The sequence below is a fragment of the Rissa tridactyla genome, chromosome 4 (assembly GCF_028500815.1).
Source record: "Rissa tridactyla isolate bRisTri1 chromosome 4, bRisTri1.patW.cur.20221130, whole genome shotgun sequence".
Lineage (NCBI taxonomy): Eukaryota > Metazoa > Chordata > Aves > Charadriiformes > Laridae > Rissa > Rissa tridactyla.
In genome coordinates this window covers 82470017-82490956 of record NC_071469.1, presented here as the reverse complement: position 1 = coordinate 82490956, position 20940 = coordinate 82470017, and positions in this window count along the sequence as shown.

Here is a 20940-nt window from a genome sequence, read left to right as displayed (position 1 = left end):
ACTTCCCATACTGCTTGTTATCAATTTACATAGATTCAGAGTTGGCTTACTAGCAGATTGTTGAAGGTCATTAAAATCATGACTGAAAGTGGTGGCAAGGTGATAATGAAGCTAGCATCTCTTTTCTCCATAAACAGGTTAATTTTGGGGGAGATACAATAATCAGCAATAACTGAAAGAAAGAAGTGCATGAGAAGTTTCTAAGTATTGCATTGGATTGTAAATTGTCCATACTGTGTAGCAGGGGTTTAGTTCGAAGTGTGTTGTCTGGTGATGGCCATACAGACCTCTTATATTTTTCAAATATTATGTTCTTCCACACATCTAAACCAGGTTGCATTTTTTCAAATCCCAGTAACGGAAATTGTAGTAGTTTTTGTCTGGTATTGAGATTACCTCTTGTTCTGTTCTTAGGTCAGAACCAAAAAAGATTGAGTATAAACCCTGCTATTTTTCCCACTTATTCTGAGAAGGCAAATCATGAAGAAATGAAAACCTTGTCAATTATTGGGAAAAACCTCTGTGAAGCTTTCTCGCCTTCAACAGGATATGTCTAATGTCCTCCTGAGAGGTAATGGCTCTATTATTTATCTGCTCTTTCTAACCCTGCCCCCTGCCCTGGCATGTGCTTGTTTCTTCCATTTCTGCTACTATTTCTGCAGGCCAAGGAGTTGTCAAGCAGTAGAAATTTCTGTTTGCAGGTAACTGCATTCTTTCTATGTTCTATATATAAGACTACTGGCACACTACCTAAAAACACCAGTAAAGAAATATTTCTGCTTTGTATATTACATGTGTGACTTTGTTTCTTAGAACTTCAGAAGTAGATGATATCCTGTCTCCAAAAGTCTTCCTTTATTGAGGGGTCATGAACTGATTTATAGCAGTCCCAGAAAACCACAAAAATAGTGGCTCTGGCTCCAGAAAACAAAGCTTAATACAAAAGCTGGTCAGTGTATCACCGTGCTAAGGATTAGCATGGCCAGCAGAGAATTATGAGGAAAAGTAAGTGGAAAAGTTTTCACAGGAATGGCAAAGAGTAATGGTAAGATGTGCAGCAGCCCTGATGTACAGGAGCTTGGAAAAGACTTAATTTCTGGTGAAGCTCTCACAGGACTAGATAAACTTGTACACACACACTTCATGCAATATACCTGCTAAATTCAGTGCTTCTGTAAGAGCATCTTGCTTCACCTCTTTCGTCTGGTGGTAAATCACGACCACAAGAACCCTGTCTTACATTGTTTTTTTTCTTTTTTTTTTTGGTCACAGCTCTGTACACTGTACTTTTCTAACGTAAATTACCTACCCCAACTACTCCCAATCCTATGTTGCCACTGTTGGTATAATATAAGTACACAGATAAGTGACCTGAGCTAGGCAGAACTAGGAGGGCATGCTTTTCCCTAGCTAAGGGCTGTTGAGAGCAGCTGCTCCCTCTTTCAGCTGTTGTTTAGGATTGATGTTTGAATTCTGTTCCTAAGACTGAATGTATAATATCAGAGTGGTGTTTATATTTTCCTACAGCAAACTGCCAAGCCTACTTTAGTAGGCACTTAGCCACACTCTGCTATGTCTGTCCCTAACCCCAAGTTGTCAAATTAATATCATACATACATACAAATATATATTTATAATGGTACTAGGTAGTTTTACAAATGAGAGTTGTGCTATAGGTGTTGTCACAACGAGTCGCATTAATCTACAAATATATACACTGAGTTTTAAATATATATCCTATGACAGTGATACTATTTTTGAAGCAATGATATTAGTGTTTTCCCAGATAGGTACTGTGTATGGACACAGGGGGAATGTGTGTATAACTTTTATGCACTGCTTTTGGGCATATTTATGTTAATGGCAAATAAGATAATGCTGTATTAATATGGTACAGTGCTTTGCAGCTCAGAGGCCGATGAGGGTGTCGCTTTTCCTAGTATCATGCTGGTGGAGAAGAAGGTGCTGATCTGGGGCATACAGCTGGGTTACTAGGAAGCGACTGGTGAGAGGTGACATAAAACCTATGCAGTCACAAATGAAAAGGTCTTTTTATTTAGTTAGGCTATAAAGTTGCAGAAGAATCTATAATGTGTGTGTATCAAAATATCATCCCTTGAGATGGAGCTAATGTTGACAGTAAGGAAAACAACTTCAAAGAAATTATAAAATAATATTAAGTTCTTAACTAAATAAAACCTATTCCTCATTGTTAGATAATCCTGCTTTTTCAAGATACCGTGATTAACACTGCTGGTAACTACTTTACCGCTTCTCCTAGCAAACGTTGAGATGTTGGACTGTTGACCAGTTAGCATTAGTATAGTTATTTGTGAACTGCATACAATAATGTAGTTTGCCAAGGCACATCTTTCACATTTAATTATTCATGCAAATTACACTAAGAGATATTGTAATATTACTTATGCAGATTCGGTGCAAATAGCGTATTGGTGCAAGTACTGTGTATGTGAAATAAAAAGTAAGGTTTTTATTGCTTATTCAGAGAAGAATTGATTGTCAGGCTTTATGAATCCTAAAATGTAGCCAAGAGTAAAATGACAACACTTGCTGAAAAGCTGGAACACTGATAATGCAAGTGCCATATTTTAATCCACCACAAATATTTTTATTTGTCTAAAAGCTCTTTTGATATAAAGAGATGGGCAAAAGAAAGGTGTCTCTGTGCTTCTTTCATTACATATGTAAACAAATCCTCATGAAATTAATGATACTTTAAATTAAATGGATATGAAATAGATTGAACTCTTGGTTAATTGTTCTGAGCTCTTTCAAATTAGCAGGTATTTGACAAGATAGCACCATTTTAGCCATGTAACTGTTGTATTGACACTATTAAAGAAACATTAAAATAAAGACTTACTAAGCATGGATGTTAAAGCATACACCATAAAAGAGTTATTTCTGATTTTCATCCTAAAACAAGAGAGAGAGTCTCTGTCTGTCCCTGACTTGTTACTGTAAGGCAGTGATTAAAAAAGTCTGTCTTTTGCACCCTTTGCATTTAGAGAGGGGAATACTTTGCAAAGCTTTGACTTGAGCATCTCGATTGCTGTACCATCTTGTATTTCCCTTCTGCAGTGCAATCTTGGCCTCTTCGTGCCCAAAGTTCAAGTGTTGGGAGGGAGTGAGATGGGGCTTCAAGATAAAAATAGAATTTCAGCTGTAATTTGCCATCATAGAAGAGAGACATCACTTGCCAAGAATGAATGCAAGCTACCTAAGGCTCAACCAGCTCAGCCTAAATTCCACCCAAGGTTCTGTGTCAGTGTATGGTGTTAACTTTATTGGCCTTGAAGCCTTCATTCTCTGGTCATGGTTCCAAATATGTCCTCTTTGTGAGCTGAGATCATTTCCTCCTCCCGCACGTGTAAACAAGATTTTGCAGTAGTAGATGGTTCGTGCTGAGAGTTTGCCAGGCAACACAAATCTCTAGGAAGGCTTAAAATGTCCTCCTCTTAAAAAATGTCCAGTTTAACGGCGGTATTTAGGTGTTTGAGGCCGTACGGTGTTTGCAACATCTATGATGGCTGTATTATGATAATAGAAGAAAGCTACATTATGAAATAAATGCATTCTAGGTTTTCCTTGGCAACATAATGTAAGGATCGTTCTGTGTGTTAGTACTAAAGAATCAAAAACAGTTTAGTAAGTCGATGTGAACACTGTTTCTTGTCATGCGGTTAATGGATCTACTGTTGTATTTGTGTTCTTTCCAGCTCTGCTGCCTTACATCAATGAAAAATTACGTTTTTTCTTCAATGCCACAACACTAGTCATCTTTATATTCAATATATTCCCCTTCAAATCTTTCAGTATAAAATGTCTACCATTTTACTGGCTTTGAGTAATTTTCCCAGTTCTTGCTAATAGAAAAGGGTCATCTTTCCTGATTATTGGTGTTGCATTTAATAAGTTCAGTTTACTATAGTCATGTTGATGTGTGAACGAATGCAGTCCTTCAGTCTTTTTTTCTTTTTGTATGTATGTAGCACTGGCTGGTTTTGCTTCTGGTTAAAGCAATAATAAATCTTTTGCCCTAATAGATAGAGCATTTATACCCTCTCTAGTCCTTCTTCACTTTGACAAAAATCTGCTGCTTATGATTGGCTGGGCAGATTTAAGAAACAGTGAAAATCTTTACGAAAAGCAGTTACAGTGCGTGAATAGTAGGCATTCTTCAGATTTAAAGAGGTCAAATTGATTTTCGTGTGTGTGTGACAGAATTTGTTCCTGGGGTGAGACTTTGAAGTAAAATTTCAAAGCATTGACTAGGGGTGCAGCTCTGCAGCTTCTTATTGACTTTGTTCAGAGATCAGGAGTTAAAACTGCATGCTGCACTTTGAAAATTTACCCCTAAGTATTGAGTTTTACCTCAGAATAATTTTTTTCCAATAATTTAATAAACCCCTGAGAATGTGGTTTATAATGGAAATGCTGACATACTTAAATTTAATGCTAATCACTGAAAATTAGTAAGGTCTTTAAACAGAACTTGGGCAAAACTTGCAACTCATGAGTCTCCTGTAGCTAATTAACAGGAAACATTTCAGAAATGCATAATCCTCAGAACACTGTGTTAGCAGTGGCCACGTCAATAGTAGGATCATATTTTGTTTTATTCCTTATACTTGGCATTATCCTCCAATTCATAGGAGAGTGCTTCTGAACACCTGCCTATTTCCCAAACATATATGTGTGTTGTGGAATTGAGCTTGTCAAACTTAGAAGCTCACGGTGAGTAACATTTGTATACAATAACAGCATGATGGGTTCTTTAATATAAAAGCATCAACCAGATCAGTGCTGGTACAGTCTTGCCTGTTTGAGTAGGACCTCAGAAAAGAACGTAATCCTGTCTACAAATTGTATTGACAGTGTCCAGAACAATGATTTTGAGTCCAGGCATGTTTGCTGTGTTGCTTCCTCTTGCCTCTCTGTGGCTCCTTTGTACTTCCCTATGTTTCTCCATGGTAAAGTAACTGCAATGACAATCTAATAAATACCTTTGGAAAGAGAGAGGGGTGTGGTGGTGAGGAGTATAGGAATTGCTGGTCTTGGAGATGAAAGAATTTGCTTACATGGGGCTGAGGTTTGGGAAACTGACCTTAATTTCTGAACTCTATAAAAAAGACTATGTTTTTTTGCACATTGTAGTTGCTTTGTGTTGTTTAGGTGGTGGCTGTGTTTTGTTGTACTAGGTAGGAAGGAGATTCACTAGATATAATTGTTAGCTGTAAGTCTGATCATGGCTGCTTTGCTCTCCCATCATGTCTCTCTACTTGGGCTACTTCTACAGGAGCCAATGAAGACAAAATGGCAGTAACATCTATATCTAAAATTTTGTGTTGTGGGTTGATGATCTCAAGTCTTAATAATCTAAATCAAAGCATAGTACATCAAATATCATCTCCTTAGAAGAGTATTTAAAAGAGGAATTTGAAGGAGAATGGTGTGGTGGACCTGTGAATCTTTGCAGCGTTTATGGAAGGCAGTGTGGGAGAAAACACATAGATAAATTTGAAAAAGGAGTAACTAAACACATGTTTTCCTTTAAAAAACTGTTCCCCAAATACTAACATTTAATATTTTTAGTCACAATGGAACTCCTGAATGTCACAACCAATTTATACGATTTTCTGTAAAAAAGCAAACAAACAAAACCCGTGCATCTGGACTGACAAGCTGTATGCCAAGATTCAGCCAGATGCAATTTGAAATGTCCAAGACATTAAATGTGCCCTGAAATGGAGCTTTTAATGAAAGTGCCATCTCAGTCTCAGCTATAGTGAATGCCAATGTAACACACTGCAAGGAATTTATCATGGTAGATCTCAACTGCAAGTAGGTTACACTAATCTAGAAGTAAATATATGGGAAATCTGCAGAAGTCAACGTCTGGGAGGTGATTTTTCCATCGCATATCCCATCCTGCCTGTGTTCTTTCTTTGTAGTAATGTATTTCTGATAACTACACAAATTTTACCAAACTTAAAGAAAAAAAAAAAAGAAAGAAAAAAGTTGTGTGCTTGGTATGCATCGTTTTGTTTCTTTCATTAATTCTTGCTGGCATTCTGGATGCTCAGATGAACAATAGCAGTAGCCTGTAAAGATCAATACCAGATTGCTGATAGTGCCTATCTATTCGAAGAGTAGATTATTTGATAAATGGTTTGGTCCATATGTTTTGACATTTGTTAGCTGTATAGCCCAGACCAACTGGTAGAACTGTAGTTCCATCATAAAAAGCAGGAGCAACAAATAGAATATTTCCTTTCTGGCACAAAACCTATATGTTGTAGTTTTAAAGCTGCAAGTAGTAGATTTCAAGAGAGAAAAACACAAGCTTCAAGCCGTTAAAAGTTCATGTATGTTTTTCTTAAGTTTTGTAATTATGGTCTATGAATAAAATAATATGTATTTTGTGGCTTTGCAGTTGAGAGAGCTCAGATCTCATAAAATTGTAGTCCTAGCCATTTTTTTTATGTCAGTGTCTCTATGTAGTGGATCAAACAGGTTCCTCTGAGAGAACTCGCTTCTATCTTCCCGCAAAACTTGCCCTCTTTCAAATAAACTGGGAAATTTAATGAAAGACCTGCAGTGAAAGAATATCCAGAGCAGACTCAAAAGTTAATGAAACAAGCATCTGGAACTTTACACGAGCTCAGGTTTCAATTCCTAGCATTTAGGTCAAAATTCTGAATTATTTTTGGAAGACATATACTTATGCTTTCTTTTCTCTCAATGTATTATAATGTATGCTCAGATGCCTTATAATGTATGCTCCAGTGCAAAGTCCTGCACTTTATATACACTTAAATAAAGGACATTTTGTCATTTAGGTAGTGGTAGTAGTCAAACTCTTCTCTTTCTTCCAGTCCCAGAGGACCAAATAAATCTGTTTGTGAAAGGCATATCGCAGCATGCTCTGCAAACTGAATTCAAAGAAACAGGTTGTCGTTACCGTATTTATTTCAAGGCATTTATGAGAGGAATTTATGACTAAATTTCTAAGTAAAAATTATAATTCAAAATTTGTAAGTAAATTTGTAAGTAAACTTATAAGTAAGAAGACTATCCAATTCCTTATGGCTGCATTAAGAGACTAAAACTAAGTATTTCAAAAACAATTTGCAATCCTTTTACAGGGAGACTTCATACGGATGAAAGGTACTACTGGAATAGACATGGCAGGAAAAATACAGTGAAAAATTGTACCTGCTACGCTTCAACTTCGAAGTGGATTTTACAGTCTTATAAGCAAACAGGTAAACAACGTTGTTCTCCTCAGTTTGTGACTTTGACTTTATGCAGTGAGAAAAAGGATGGTGTTTGCTTAGAGGTCCCTGCCCTCGAAAGGTCTCTTAGGAGTTCATTAGGCCATTACTTGCTGAGTATGTGGTGAAGGGTATAGAAACTTTGTTCCTCTACCTCTTGCCATGTGTGACAAGTCCTCCTATGCCAGGAGTTCCTTAGGCTTTTGTGAGTGTTGCTGTCCGTTTTTGGATTTGGAAGGATTTCTTTCCTCTTCCAACAACAGCAGGTTGGTCCCTATAGGGCAAGTGAAGAAGAAATCGTCCAGTTGTCATTTAGTAACTTGGAGATACTTGGGTATGGGGTCTGTACCTGGATCTCTGCTAGGTTAAAATGACCTGTTTTTAACTGAAATGGATTTTAAGGAAGACCAGGAGTGGGGTCGGATTTTCTGGAATAGGAATGACAACTTCCTTTCTCCTTTCTTTTAACCCAAGATGTTGATAAACAAGAAAGTTGGTCTGAGAATAAGATAGGAGGAGTTAGGGACTGACAGTTTTCCTCCATAAAATGGGGAGGAACAGGAAAGAAAAGACAGTCTGGCCTGGAAGAGGTATTTCTGAGTAGTCCTAAGAATGGATGAGATTTAACATAGGTAAATACTATCCTGTGTATCTTGTCCTTTTCCTACTTGTTTTGAATAATCAGTGGTAGCTTAATGTAGAATCGTGGAAAATGGGTGTCTCAGCAGGGGGCTTGATCACTCACTGAAAGGTACATACTGTATTATTTACTGTTTAAGCAATGGTGCTATGCAGTCTGGTATCAGAGGATGATCTTTGCTTTTCTTTTTTTTTTTTTTCCCCCCTTTTTAAGACTTGCAGGAGGAAAACTTAAAATGTCAGTATTTCTCCTTTAAGTAATTAGCAGTAAGTAGATATAAGATCCCCGAACCGTTGCTCTCAGAATCATCTCAAAATAGCCACTTTCTTGTTTTCCTGGTGTATATATGAAACAGGTGTATTAACATATTAATGATCAGATGTGTTATATTTAGCTCTGCATTTTAAGAATCTTTAGCAATGTAGAAAAGGATGATTTGACAGGCTTAATTCAACACTGGGCAACAAATAAAGCTTATAATGAAATTAACATAAATCATTAGCATTAATCATTCAGTATTATTGATAGCCATATAAAGAAATGTATCACAGCCCTGGAAGTAAAGAATTGAGAAGCAATATTTCTTGCCAGCTGTCCTGACGAGCTATGAGCCCATATGGTAGTGGTACTGGCTTTCCTTTCTAATTTTCCTCCTCTGCTTGAGCTGTCAGAAGCCCCTCTCTCTCCTTTTCTTTTCCCTCAGACTGCAGAGATAGCTTCCATGCCACTTTTTGGAAAATGCCAGCTTTTTAGAACAGGTCAGACTCCATCAGCATCTATGACTGTCACTAGCCATGTGACCAACATGAGCAAACTAGCTAGGTGACAATTAACATGCAGTCTACATTCATCGTTTTCAATTTGCTAACCTTCACTTCTACTTACACTTTCATGTCCAAAACCTCTAAGAGTTTTCCACACTGGGAAACAACATACTTGTAAAGTAGCATTTGGAAATCGTGTATTTGGAAATGTGTGTATTTGAAATTTGATATGAAAAAATTGAATAAATGCAGGTGTATCTCATGGTGTTCAGTCATTACTCCCTGGATAACTTTTTTTGCTTGTGTGTTGCCCTCCTCCTCCTCCTTTCCTCCCCTCCTTCCCCCCCCAAAAAAAAAAATTGAAAGAATTGAGGTTAACATAATGAACACTGCTAACATCGCCTGTGCTGGAAGCTTTTGAGAACTTGAAGTTACTTAGTCATCTCTATTTACCTGAAGTAAGCTCAATGAAACATGAGGTAAACATGGGTATGGAGACTAAGTAGCAGGACTGACAGTATTATCCCTAAAGCTATAATCTCAGGTGCTTGTTCTAATCATAGACACTGCATACTTTCTTCGTAGTTTTGGCATGCTTTCGAGTGTTAGACAAATCTTCATCATCAGCAGTGCTCAGACTTGGTGCTGTGAGAACATGAGCAAAGTCGGTGCACTGGGGAGGTATCACAGAGTTATAATCTTTGGATGGCAGTGATGAAAATTGCCTCCTTTTCCATTGTTTTATATCTTTACCTGTCCCTTTTTATTTCTTTGTGTGGTATGAGCAATTGAAATCATTCTGCCTCTCATGAGCCGTCTCCGTTTTCCTAGTTAAAAGTAAATGTAAAATGGCTTCAAATTAAGAAAACCATGCATATGCAAGCAATTTTTACATTTCCTTGTAACTTTTTACAGTTGGTTCTTTGTATTTACCTTTAAATGTCTAAATATATGGAAAGTAAGGCTTTTCCATTCTTAATGCCAGATCGTGCAGTATACAAGGGATATGGTTAGCCATTGTCAGAGCATTGCACAATAGTACAGTACTGTCATCTCTCCTTAAAATGTCTTTCTTTTTTAAGCGTCTTCGTTAAAAGGATCTGGTATACTTAAATGCTGGTTACTAAATTTAAGTTACTGGACTTTCTATTGAATAATTAAATATCCTTTTTCAAGGAACAAGATTCTGCCTTCTATTGCCATAAAATATTCTTCATTTTCAAGTTAGCTACGTGCAGAAGAGCATAAAGAAAAAACAGGTGCTTGAAGGAAACATGTATGAGCGTAGAAAAGAATCCCATACTTCGTCACTCTTGGGCAATCATGTGTTCATCTCTTAAATTTGCATGGGACCTTAATCTCCAATATAGAAATACATACCATTCCCTTATGCTCAAAGTCAGTGTTGCAAGGGAGCATAATAGCCAGGACTGGTATCCTATACCAAAGCGAATAGATCCCTTAATTTCATGGTTTAAAAAATACTTGAGTTGACCTCAGTATAATTCCTATATTTTAGTCATTTAGGTGTCATGGCTCAGTAATCATTCATTAACTATAGTGCTTTTCAAATGAAGAACTGAGATGAAAATTTTTCTTAATGATGACAAGTGATGTAATTTAGTTTTATTCGTATATTATAGTGGTGCCCGCTAGCGCCGCTGTAGTTAAGGGTCTGTCAGTGGTTCCATTATAAACCCCTATTTTCAGAGGGTTTATAACTCAAAAATTGATTTTAGACTTAAAACTGCCACCCAAGGTCTAAGTCCTGGAGGTTGTTTTTATATACAAATTGGCATTTTGGGGAGGAAAGGTTAATAGTTTCTCAACTGTAAGAACAAGACTGAGGATTTTCTGGTTTAGACTTATATTTGTGCTTCTATCATACTAAAATCACTTCATCCATCTCAACACCAAAGAAAAAAAGCCACTGTCAAGTACTTTATGACCAAAGAAAGACCGCAGATCTTATTAACCACAGCGTAAGAATTAAATTGTTCTGAGGCTTGTAAAAGCAAGTCCGTGGCTTGGAAAATCCCAACTTTGACTTTGATCAGAAGTTAAAATTTCTTTGAGTGTAGTCATTTAGGAAACTGGGGTAGAGAATGAAGCAAGACCTCTTTCTTTATGCAAGGCAAGAGAGTCAAAATGGATGGGCTGCTTTGCCTTATGCTATAAAGAAGCTGCAACAAAACCGGTACTAATATTATAAAGGTAATTTTCAGAGGAGCGTAAGGTACTTATCAGCTCTTAAATGGTATCTCTGGAATTGAGAACAGGATAGTAAAAATAGTAGTGGCTTACTAAAAGCTCCTGGGAAGGATGGAAGTTGGCTTTGATCCTAGCAGGAACAAAATGAAGACTGCTGCTTCTGTCCTAGAGGAAATGGGAGCTCCAGCAAGGAAACCTCCATGACTCAACACACAGAGGTAGGTTGATGAGAGGAGGGAAAGCCTTGGTGCTCTCTGTTCTGCGTAAGAGCCCTCAGAAAAGGGGGTGCTACACACTGAAAGAGAATCCCAGGCCAGGTGACAATCAGCTCCTACTGATTTGTCCTCCGGTAACCACACTCCTGCTAAACTTAGAAGAAACAGGGTTGATCAACTTTAAATAATAGTAATACCCTACTTGGAATTACACTATTAAAACTGAGAATAAATATAAAATGAATGCCAAAGAAGTCATAGATTTATTATAGATTTACTTTGGCTTCCTGAAGGTCAAATCTCATTCTGAGTCTTTAAAAATGACCTCATAAAGATTAGAAATGAATAGGTGGAACCAGAACCTGCAAATACAAAGACCTTGCATTTGTATGCAAGCTTTGCATTGGCTTCTGGAATGTAGATTCACTACACATGCACATGGTTTCTCCTACTGTAAGAAACAAAAGAATAAAAAAAAAAAATCAAGTTTTTTCAGTTCTGCAACAGAATTACTTATCCTGCATCTATTGGAATTATTTATGATTAATGGTCCTGTGTTTTGTTTTCAGTCCAGGTCTGCTGTCGCTCACAATTATAGATAGAAATATGAGAATTGGCAGCTGTTAGATATGCATCTCTCTCAGAAGAGAAAAAGAAGCTTGATATTTCTTGAGGAGGGAAAGTTTCTGCCTAGTTTTTTGTTCCAGAGACACAGCATAGTGGGTTGTCTAAGACAATATCCCCCAACTAGACCTATCTCTAGAAACCCAATTATTCTATGGAGACAGCCGATCCTTTCTGTCTTTAGCAGCATTTTTTACTCTTTTCATAATAATGAAGAGAAAAAATTTCAAGATATTCACATAAATAATAAAAATTGGGTTTTTTTAATAATAATAAAAAGCTTCCCACTAGATCCAAAGGTATCAATGCACAAAAAAAGTATGCATTTTAATCTCATTCTCACCTGTATCTTTAAGAAATGTTAGAGAGATGCTTTGTTTTTCCTGACAGCTTCTGCATGTTATCATACATTACAATGCACTCTACTGCAGAGACCATACGTTTTTGTACAGTTGTATAGAAACTGTATATTACATGAGACCTGTTGGTGCCATATCACCATAAATGCAGACCTGTGTATAGGCTTGCATTAGGGAAAGGAGAAGAGTAATACATACTCTCCTGTTTCTGATTCATGGCAAACTCGGCCTCCTTGACTAGTCACGCTGGGTTATGGGCTGTCTGCACATTTGAAGAATGCTTGGACTAGGGAAAGAGGGATAATATCTGGGAGAACAGTTTAGGACTGGTGGTTAAAAGCAGATGTAGTTGTGTAACCGTAGACACTAATGTGAATTTAGGCATACCATTTCTTTATTTTCTTTAAATTTCAGCTATTTGTAAAATGTGAGATTTAATGAAATGCTGTTAGTGCAGTTTATGGCTTTGTGAGAAGATGCATGGTGAAGCAGTATATTGTACATTTAGAGTATGAATTTTACTGTGCATTTTTAAAAAATATTTTTAGAATTACTGTATTTCTTGCACTGAAAAATTCCATTGGAAATCTTCAGTGTTTCCCAGAATAGGATTACCACTACAAGGAAGGTAATCTCAAGTTATATTAACCTGCACAAAGCTTAAGATGCGGAATGACATCTCCTCTCAGATGGCTTTATGAAGGTTAAAATGGCACTTAGCTCTTAGTCCACCACTGTTAGCACTATAGACTGCTACGTTTCAATAGCTGTCGTGGCATTTTGATGGAATAAATTTATGATCCTCTAAATAGTTTTTATTATTAACAAAAAGTACTTAATCATACAAAGCTGCTATATAATGAAGAACTCTGTGGTTTTATTTTTACTATCTATTTTGCTACTGCATTTTCAACTAACTCCATTACTTAAAAAAGTATATCTAGTAAAATATTTATTCCAAAGGCTGAGATCTTTGTGTCTTACCTTTCTTTTAGAATAGTTTTGGTAATATCGGAAAGATTTGCAAAGTTTTATGGAAGTAATGCAACAAATGTAATTTTTGGATAAGTTCTGCTGAGAACAGTTATGCATTCTGGAATAAAACTGGTTTTGTCAGAGAGTTAGTATTGGTCTGTAACTAATCAGCCACCAAAAGGAGCTACCTGATGATTGTTTTTATCATAAGGGTAGTATTTTTTTATTTTTTTATTAATTTCCAGGAAAACACATTTATTTTTTCTTAAACCAATCCTTGTATACAGACAATACAGCAGACTAATATACGGCTGCGTATAGATACTTGCTACCTCTAGTCTTCTGTAAGCGCAAGTAAAGCTCTACAAACTCAAATCTGTGGTACACACGTAAGCAGAGATTTGCATCTTTGAACATGTGCGTAGCATCTCTGAACACTAGCTGTGTAAGCAGGGGTTCATTGCTGATGGCAGCAAATCTTCTGGCTTCTGACCACTATCTGAGCTCTCCCATCATTGTTTCACAAACACTCCATTTGTTGATGAAACAACTGGTAGGCTGTGGAAATACTCCCCCAAAATAGGGATGATACCAAGAAGTTGAGGCACCTACCAGTCTGTGAGAGTGATGCATGAAACGTGGCAGATTAATTCAAATCTAGTGCACTGATTCATGTCTTTCTGTCTGGTTAAAACTACAGTAGAAGATAAGGACAGGGTGATACTGTAGAAGTTGCACCGTTTTTAAGGGTTTTCTGTTAAGGACACATGTATTTACTCATGGACCTGTTTTTGTTGTAGGCAATGTAATTAATTATATAATGCAATCAGATACATTTTCCATTTAGAGATGTGCAAAAGGTTGTGTTGAAGAAAACTAGGTGTCTTAATTTGCCTGTTCTTATTTCAAGCTGTTTGTGTATGTGCAAGCAGCAGAAATTCTGCTAGCTTTGTAGGTGAATTGCAGTACCAGTGGTGAGTACAGATTATGCATCTGTTCTTGCATACTTGGATTTGATGAATTCTCTTTTGTGCTCTCAAACCTAAGAATGGTATTAACTTACCCATGATCTGACACCAAATCTATTTGTTTAAGATAGGTATCTGCCAAGGAGCTCGTTTCGCTGGTTTTCTACAAGTAGTATTAGTGGCTTCTCAGTTCTTCATTCAGTTTCACAGTGGTAGTCTTGTGTGATGTCCATGTGATTTAAAAGCAGTCCATCTGAGAAAGCGTTACTGCTTTTCAAATCAGTAAAAATGCCGTTTAAAAAAGCCACCAACCACTTGTTTTATTTAGCGAGATATTGACATGATAGTTTCTATATTAAGCACTTAATTTGCTCCTTCCTAGAAATCGGGTCCAAAATAAAAGCATTTTGGGGAGTAGCATAAAGACACTCTTTTTCTTAAGCATTTAGGAAGTGTGGAGAATAAGGGATAGCAGTACTGATGGGAGAAAGGTGTTATCCTTAGTCGGATTCATTTTACAGTTTGGACTACGTTAAATCTGTGTTGACAAAGCATGCTTTGAAAAAATTCATAAGGTGCTTAGTGTTGCAGACAGATTCTGGTTTGGCTTTGCAAATCTAAAACCAGCGCAGAGGATAGGCAAGGCTAACACTCTGTCCCACCTGTTGTCTGGTATCTAAGCAGATGTGTAATATGCCATTACAGTCACCAGGACCATACATATGCATAAAAAAGTCTTAGAGATGACTCACAATGTAGTGAGTCATGGAAATTGAATATTGAGACTTAGTTTATCATTAAACGGCAAAAGTTTTATCACTGTATATGTATTCTACTGTAAATAAACAACAGTATCAGCTCAGTCAATATACATGTGCTCTAGACCTTTTCTAATTATCTAACCGAATCAGCATTTTAAGATTCAGTTAATAAAGATGTCCAAATATTCAGATACTTGCTACCTGCTTCTACACATGGGTAACACCAAAAAACATGTGCTTTTCAGTGGCAAAATCACTGGAGAAGAAAAGTCTTTTTTTATTTTTCTTAAGATTTAAAACCTCCAGGGCAGTTAGAAAACCATGTTTTTCATTGAACTGTGTCTTTTTGAAATTCACAAGCTTGACATGTCATTGGCATGACGTGTCTCAGTCCGTTACACAGAAATGCCACTTTACACTGTGTGACGTGACAGGCTGACAAAAAGGGACATGACGCACCAGCCCAATGGGATGTCAAGCCTGAGAAATTTAAGCCATGCTGTTTGCTAAAAAAAAATAAAAAAAAATAGGCAAAGTGAGGGGGAGCACGCTCTATGCTGATATCCAGTACTGTTGGATTTTACAGTTTCTAAAAGGCTTTCTTGGTTCAGTCATGCCTTTCTCTTGTGTTTGATAATAAACCATGCAAATATAAGTTTCTGCTTTTGTATGTTTTATCCAGTGGGAGCGCAGAGTCTTGAGTTCCTCCACAATACTTGGCAAACCTTTGTAGAAATCCTATGTACTTGCAGCACTTGTGACATGGGGATCTGAGTTACAGCGGTACATTGTACTACATTTGGGATTGCTACACGCATAAACAAGAATTGTTCAAAGATCACTGTGATAACATGACATGCTATAAGTCACAGTTCAAAATCCATGAAGGTTTTAGAAATTTTTTTTAGTCATGTTATGTTTCTAGAAGATAGTACGAAGTCCGTCCAGGGCAGGAGAAATGGAAGGGCAGGAGAGCTTAGAAGAATTATAAGATCATTAACAGGCAAGTTTTTCTTCTGAAGGAGGCTTTCCCTCGATATTTGTTTCCTTTAAGTAGCAGCAAAAGTATTTCAATAATCTCTAAAGAGTTTAAGAACAATATACTTAATTACTATGAGTAATTTCAGAGCTAATTAATGTGATAAATCTCTATAGTGAAGTATTCTTAGCTACTGATCAACATAAAATGAAATAGATTAAAGTCAGTGGAGATGTATCTTCTAGTTAATTTTACATTTGGTGTGGAATAGTGAAAATGAGCATGCAGACGTGTATGCAGACGTGTATGCGTTTTAGTTTAGAATTTGAATATTCTGAGTTGCGTCATATGTACGTGCTTTTAATGCAGTCTTTCACATGCAGATTTCGGCATGGACCTTTTAATAGGTTGCAATAATGGCTGAGTTAAAATAGACAAATTAAATTTAGTATTATTAAAAACCTGTCATGATTGTTCATCTGTTAAAAATAATAATTCACTCATGGGTAAAAAGTGCAAGGAATAAATTGCTGCATACATTTTTTGTTAGATTCTTTGCATTTTATGCATTGCAAAAACTTTACATAGAGATGAAAATCTAAAATTAAATTTCTTCCCTCTGGGTTGCTAAACATATGGAATAAACTTTGACTACAAGACCATATATCAGCTAAAATACAAGTATATAATGCTAGTGGGATGTGACCTTAAATGTGAGTCTGAAGAGTGCTTCTGTAATTCCTGGTGGTAAAAAATATCCTTCTACTTTCTCTCATTGGCATGTTTGAAACTGATGAAAGAAGTTGGTCTATACGCACAAATTCTCCTTTGTGGAAACATTTGTCCATCTTTTCACAAATAGACTTTCCTGACCTATGATTGGTTTCAGTTTATGTACAGTCTTTCCATTGACTTCGGTGTGCTTTGGATTGTGTCCAAAAATGTATTTTTTAAGCTGGACAGATCCTGAGAATACTTCTTCAGAAAGAAGTCTGATTCTAGTTTAAAGTCACAGGGTTGTTGAGAATCTTTTCCTCTTCTCAAAATGTTCATGCCTAGCTCCAAAGACACGGGTATACTGCCTGAATAATTGCCCGTGGCAGGTCTCTCTGACCTTCCACACCTGTTTACTCCCCTATGTGGTGCTGGCTGACAGGGCATCTGAGATTGTATCCCATGGATGTCTGCGTAAGGTATTGTAATGATTATAACGTCTCAAGCAATCATATATGGGAAAGACACATGCAATCTGCTCATAGAAATGGCTGTAGTGAGAATAGTAGACTCTAAGATCAGAGACGGGTGCTTTAACACCAAACACTTTCCCTCTTTCCCCAGGGAATGTGGCAGAAAGTTGGCTCAGCAAACCATGGCCCTAGGCACAGTGAGGGGTATCATGAGATCCATTGCCAAGGCAGAGGAACAGGATGTTTGGTATCGGGATTGCATGCCTTTACTGCTACATTGGTCTGTAAAACTGTTCTGTAAAAATAATGGCCAGCATTTTGGGAGGGTGTAATCTGTACACAAAACCATGTATGTATAGATTTTGAATTGTGTAACTGTAATATGTAAACCAGCATACAATTTCTGCACAGAAACATGTAGAAAGGTAGTACTAGAGCAGTAAGGGACTGGATAACTAGTACTACCTACATTTTTTAACTTGCCTCTTTGCTGCAAAGGAGTTTAGGTTTTGTAGCTGGACTTTGCAGCTATACCATCATAGCAGCAGCAAACTAAGGTCAGGAGCTCAGTTAGAGTCTCTTTCTGCAGTTACTTCTGCTTTAACATGGCTATTAAAAGTAGCCTGTGCAGTCTGCTATCGTGGGGACCTCTGGAGCAGGAGGTTTCAAAATTGAGATGAACAGGTCAGTTCAAAACTATTAGATTTTTTTGTATTTTTCTAAAGATTTCATGCATGCAAGCTAGTGTGGTAGTGCACCTATGTTGAGAACTGTACGAATCACATATTTTCCAAAGGGAACTAGTTACTCTGTCGTCATCATATTCTTGAGGCTGAACTTTTAAACATGTGACTGTTTTTATCCAGATCCAGCTCTGCCATTCTCAACTCCTTGCTGTAGCTCAGCCTCTGAGCTTACATAATGAAGCTATTAGTATTTTATGAATTGAACTTTTTTTCTCTTGGGGAAGGGAGGGCTTCCTGAGTGTGTTAAGCAAAGCAGAATTCATATGAATCATATGGCTGAATTACAGTACATCTACTTATGCCCTTGAACTTTATGATCTGCTGCAAAAGACACAAACATTTGTAAAGGTATGGAAATGGTATGATCTGGGTTCGACGCTTAATATGTCAAACATTAATTAAAGCTGAAGAAATGTAAGTTTGTTACGGAAACAAAGAGAAATACAGAACAGCGTGTGCTGCAAGCCAAGTCTCTGAAATATTCAGGAATCCTGCTTAGAGAATGTTGTTATCAGCCCCCAAAACACATTTGCTAAAAGTTCTCCTCCAGTGGTTTTTCTTCCTATATTTTGAATTCTATCTGTTTGGAAAAACCCAGGCTCCCTTTTCCTTTAAATCTAACGTTGATACCTATTCTGAAAGCACAAGAAGGATCTGAATCTATGAAGCCTAATGATACTGCTTTGGATTTTTAGCTCCAATGAATGACACTTCTTTCATGGCTGATGGTCTGGGTCAGTGAAACAGCTAAATCAGTTAAAAACATGCAGATTAACTTGATAGTTTGCTGGTGTGTGTTTTTTTTTTTTTTTTTAAAAGGTGTGGGGGTGTGGTGTTTTTTTTTTTTTTTTTTTTCCTCCCTGTTGTCTTTTGGTTGGTTGGTTTGTTTTTTACCTGTGATCCTGCTACTGCCACATGAAATCCACTACATCTGCTTTGGCAGAGGCTGTGCAATTTTGAAGACTTTGATTTTAGCCATATCCTTTTTGTTATCATATTTCAAGACATAAGTTATACTTGGTTTTTGGACTGCGACTTTTGGAAATAAATTTTTAAACAATATGTGTTCTTGGGTCTGCAGGACTGATTTTATTTTTTTTTTCCTGCTTTTTCAGAGCCTTTAGCTTCCTTAGGTTTTATTTAGACAACATTATGCATGTCTTTGCTCCTGTAATTTGCAGATGCAAATGGTAATAAATATGCTCTTTGTGCTGGACAAAGAAGCCTAGAAATTGCATCCTTGTCCACATAAGAGTGGCACATGAACTGAGTGGTTGCAAATCCTACTTGAGTGTATACAAGCATAACAACTTTAAAAGTGCATGTATGTTTTCTTAAGTCTGCAGAATATGATACACTGTGAAGACAGCATTGAGTTGCAATTGCTCGGAGAGCACACTGATAGACAGATGGGCTTTGATAAAAGAAGTGACAGATGTCATAAATTTCTCTTAAAGAAAAGCGCTACTGTTTCTGCTACTTGCTTACATATGTTTTCAAGCATGATTGTCTTAAGTGTTGCTGATAACTTACATTGCACTGATAATTCAGTTGCATTTTGCAGTTTTCAAGAAAGGGTTAAATTCTGCAAGAATACTGCTACTCTCTGAATTTTCCTACTGATTCACACTCAGTGCATGCAGTCGAAGCAAGATTGTTAAAGTGATCCTGATTATTGGACAGATAATTACACTTTGAAAGAATATAGGTTTTCATGTTGGGTTTTTTTTGTTTGTTTTGTTTTCTATTGGAGCATATTGCTGTAGGTGTTACCTGTTTTCAAAAAGCTTTTCTGAGCACAAGTGTGCACAGGCTCTTTTTAGGTTGTTCTCACCTGCTATGAACTCTTTCTAGCTCAGGAAGTTGATCACTTCTCTCCTAACAGTGTGTTCCCTGAGAGCATTGTAAAATACACTAATAGAATTTTGCCTACTAAATTGTATTTGCGCTGTGTTTCCTTTGTTAGAATCCCCTCCTGTATTAGATGACACTTTGTTCAAAAGAAAAAAACAAGCCAACATCTCCCTTGTATCATCTTCTCTAGTTTCATAACCTCAAACATTAGCAACTGAATTTCTCTTGAACTCATAAACCACCTTACCAAGTGCTGCCTTCTGTAGTTTAGCAGGGGAGCAAAAAAGGGAACAGTCATAAGCTCAGAATTTTCCTCAGGAAAGCTAAGGCGGAAGGTTACACAGGCTGCCTGGATGAATTTACTTGAGAGTTTTGCTGCCGTCCATCCCTGAATGTAGGCGTGGAGTTATGCAGCTACTGCTGTGTGTGCGCTCACTCTGGTTATGTTTAAAGTAGGATTCACACCGTGAAATGTCTGGATGTCTGTTCACCTCTGAGCTTGTAAACTTGTTGTTGGTGTGATGAATCTTCCTAATCAGGCTGAGGGTTGCATGAACTTTCTAACCAGGAAAATATTTTCTACATCTGACTAAGAGCGTTTACGCTGTTTTTAAAGTTGGTTTGATGGAAACTGTAGATAAGTGCCCACCTAAAACAAGTGATAGTCACAAAATATTATGCATCCAGGTAGTTGAGCTGTGACAAGTGAAAATGGGGATTGTTTTGCTTTCATTTGCCTGGAGCATACACAGGTAAAAAGACCAGATTAAATGCTTTTTGTGATTTTTTTTTTTTTTCCCCTCCCTGCCCCCATTTTCTTTCTTCATTGAACACTGCCTGAAAGGCGTATTTTCTGTTGAAGGTGTACAACTACGAAAGGAGATAATGTTGGATACTTTAATTTGAATAGGCTCTTAAATTTATGATTAAATAGTGATGTTTGTGTGAAACGTGGAGAAGAATGCTATGTAGCCTGTGTGCATTAAAATTCTTACTCAAACATAAAGTCCATGACTTTGATAATGGTCTGTCGTATAGTACAAAGATTTGCAAAAAAATGACTATTTGTTAGTATGTTTTTGGAATGAAATGTTTTTAAGAATATTGAAACTAAAATGTGGTCAAACTACTAGCCTTTGAAGCATCGCCAAGCATAATGTCATATTGTTAGGGCATGAATAGTTTTAGGAAGGAATCCAGGGGCTTTCCATAGCTATTTACTAATGCCAAAGACAACTGAGTGCTGGAAAACTGTAAATGCACAGAAAAATGTGTTTAAATAGTATCCTTATGGGTATCGTCTTTCTCTTAAAACTTACTCTTTTGGTTTCATATGCTATGTGTGATATTCTGTGGGAT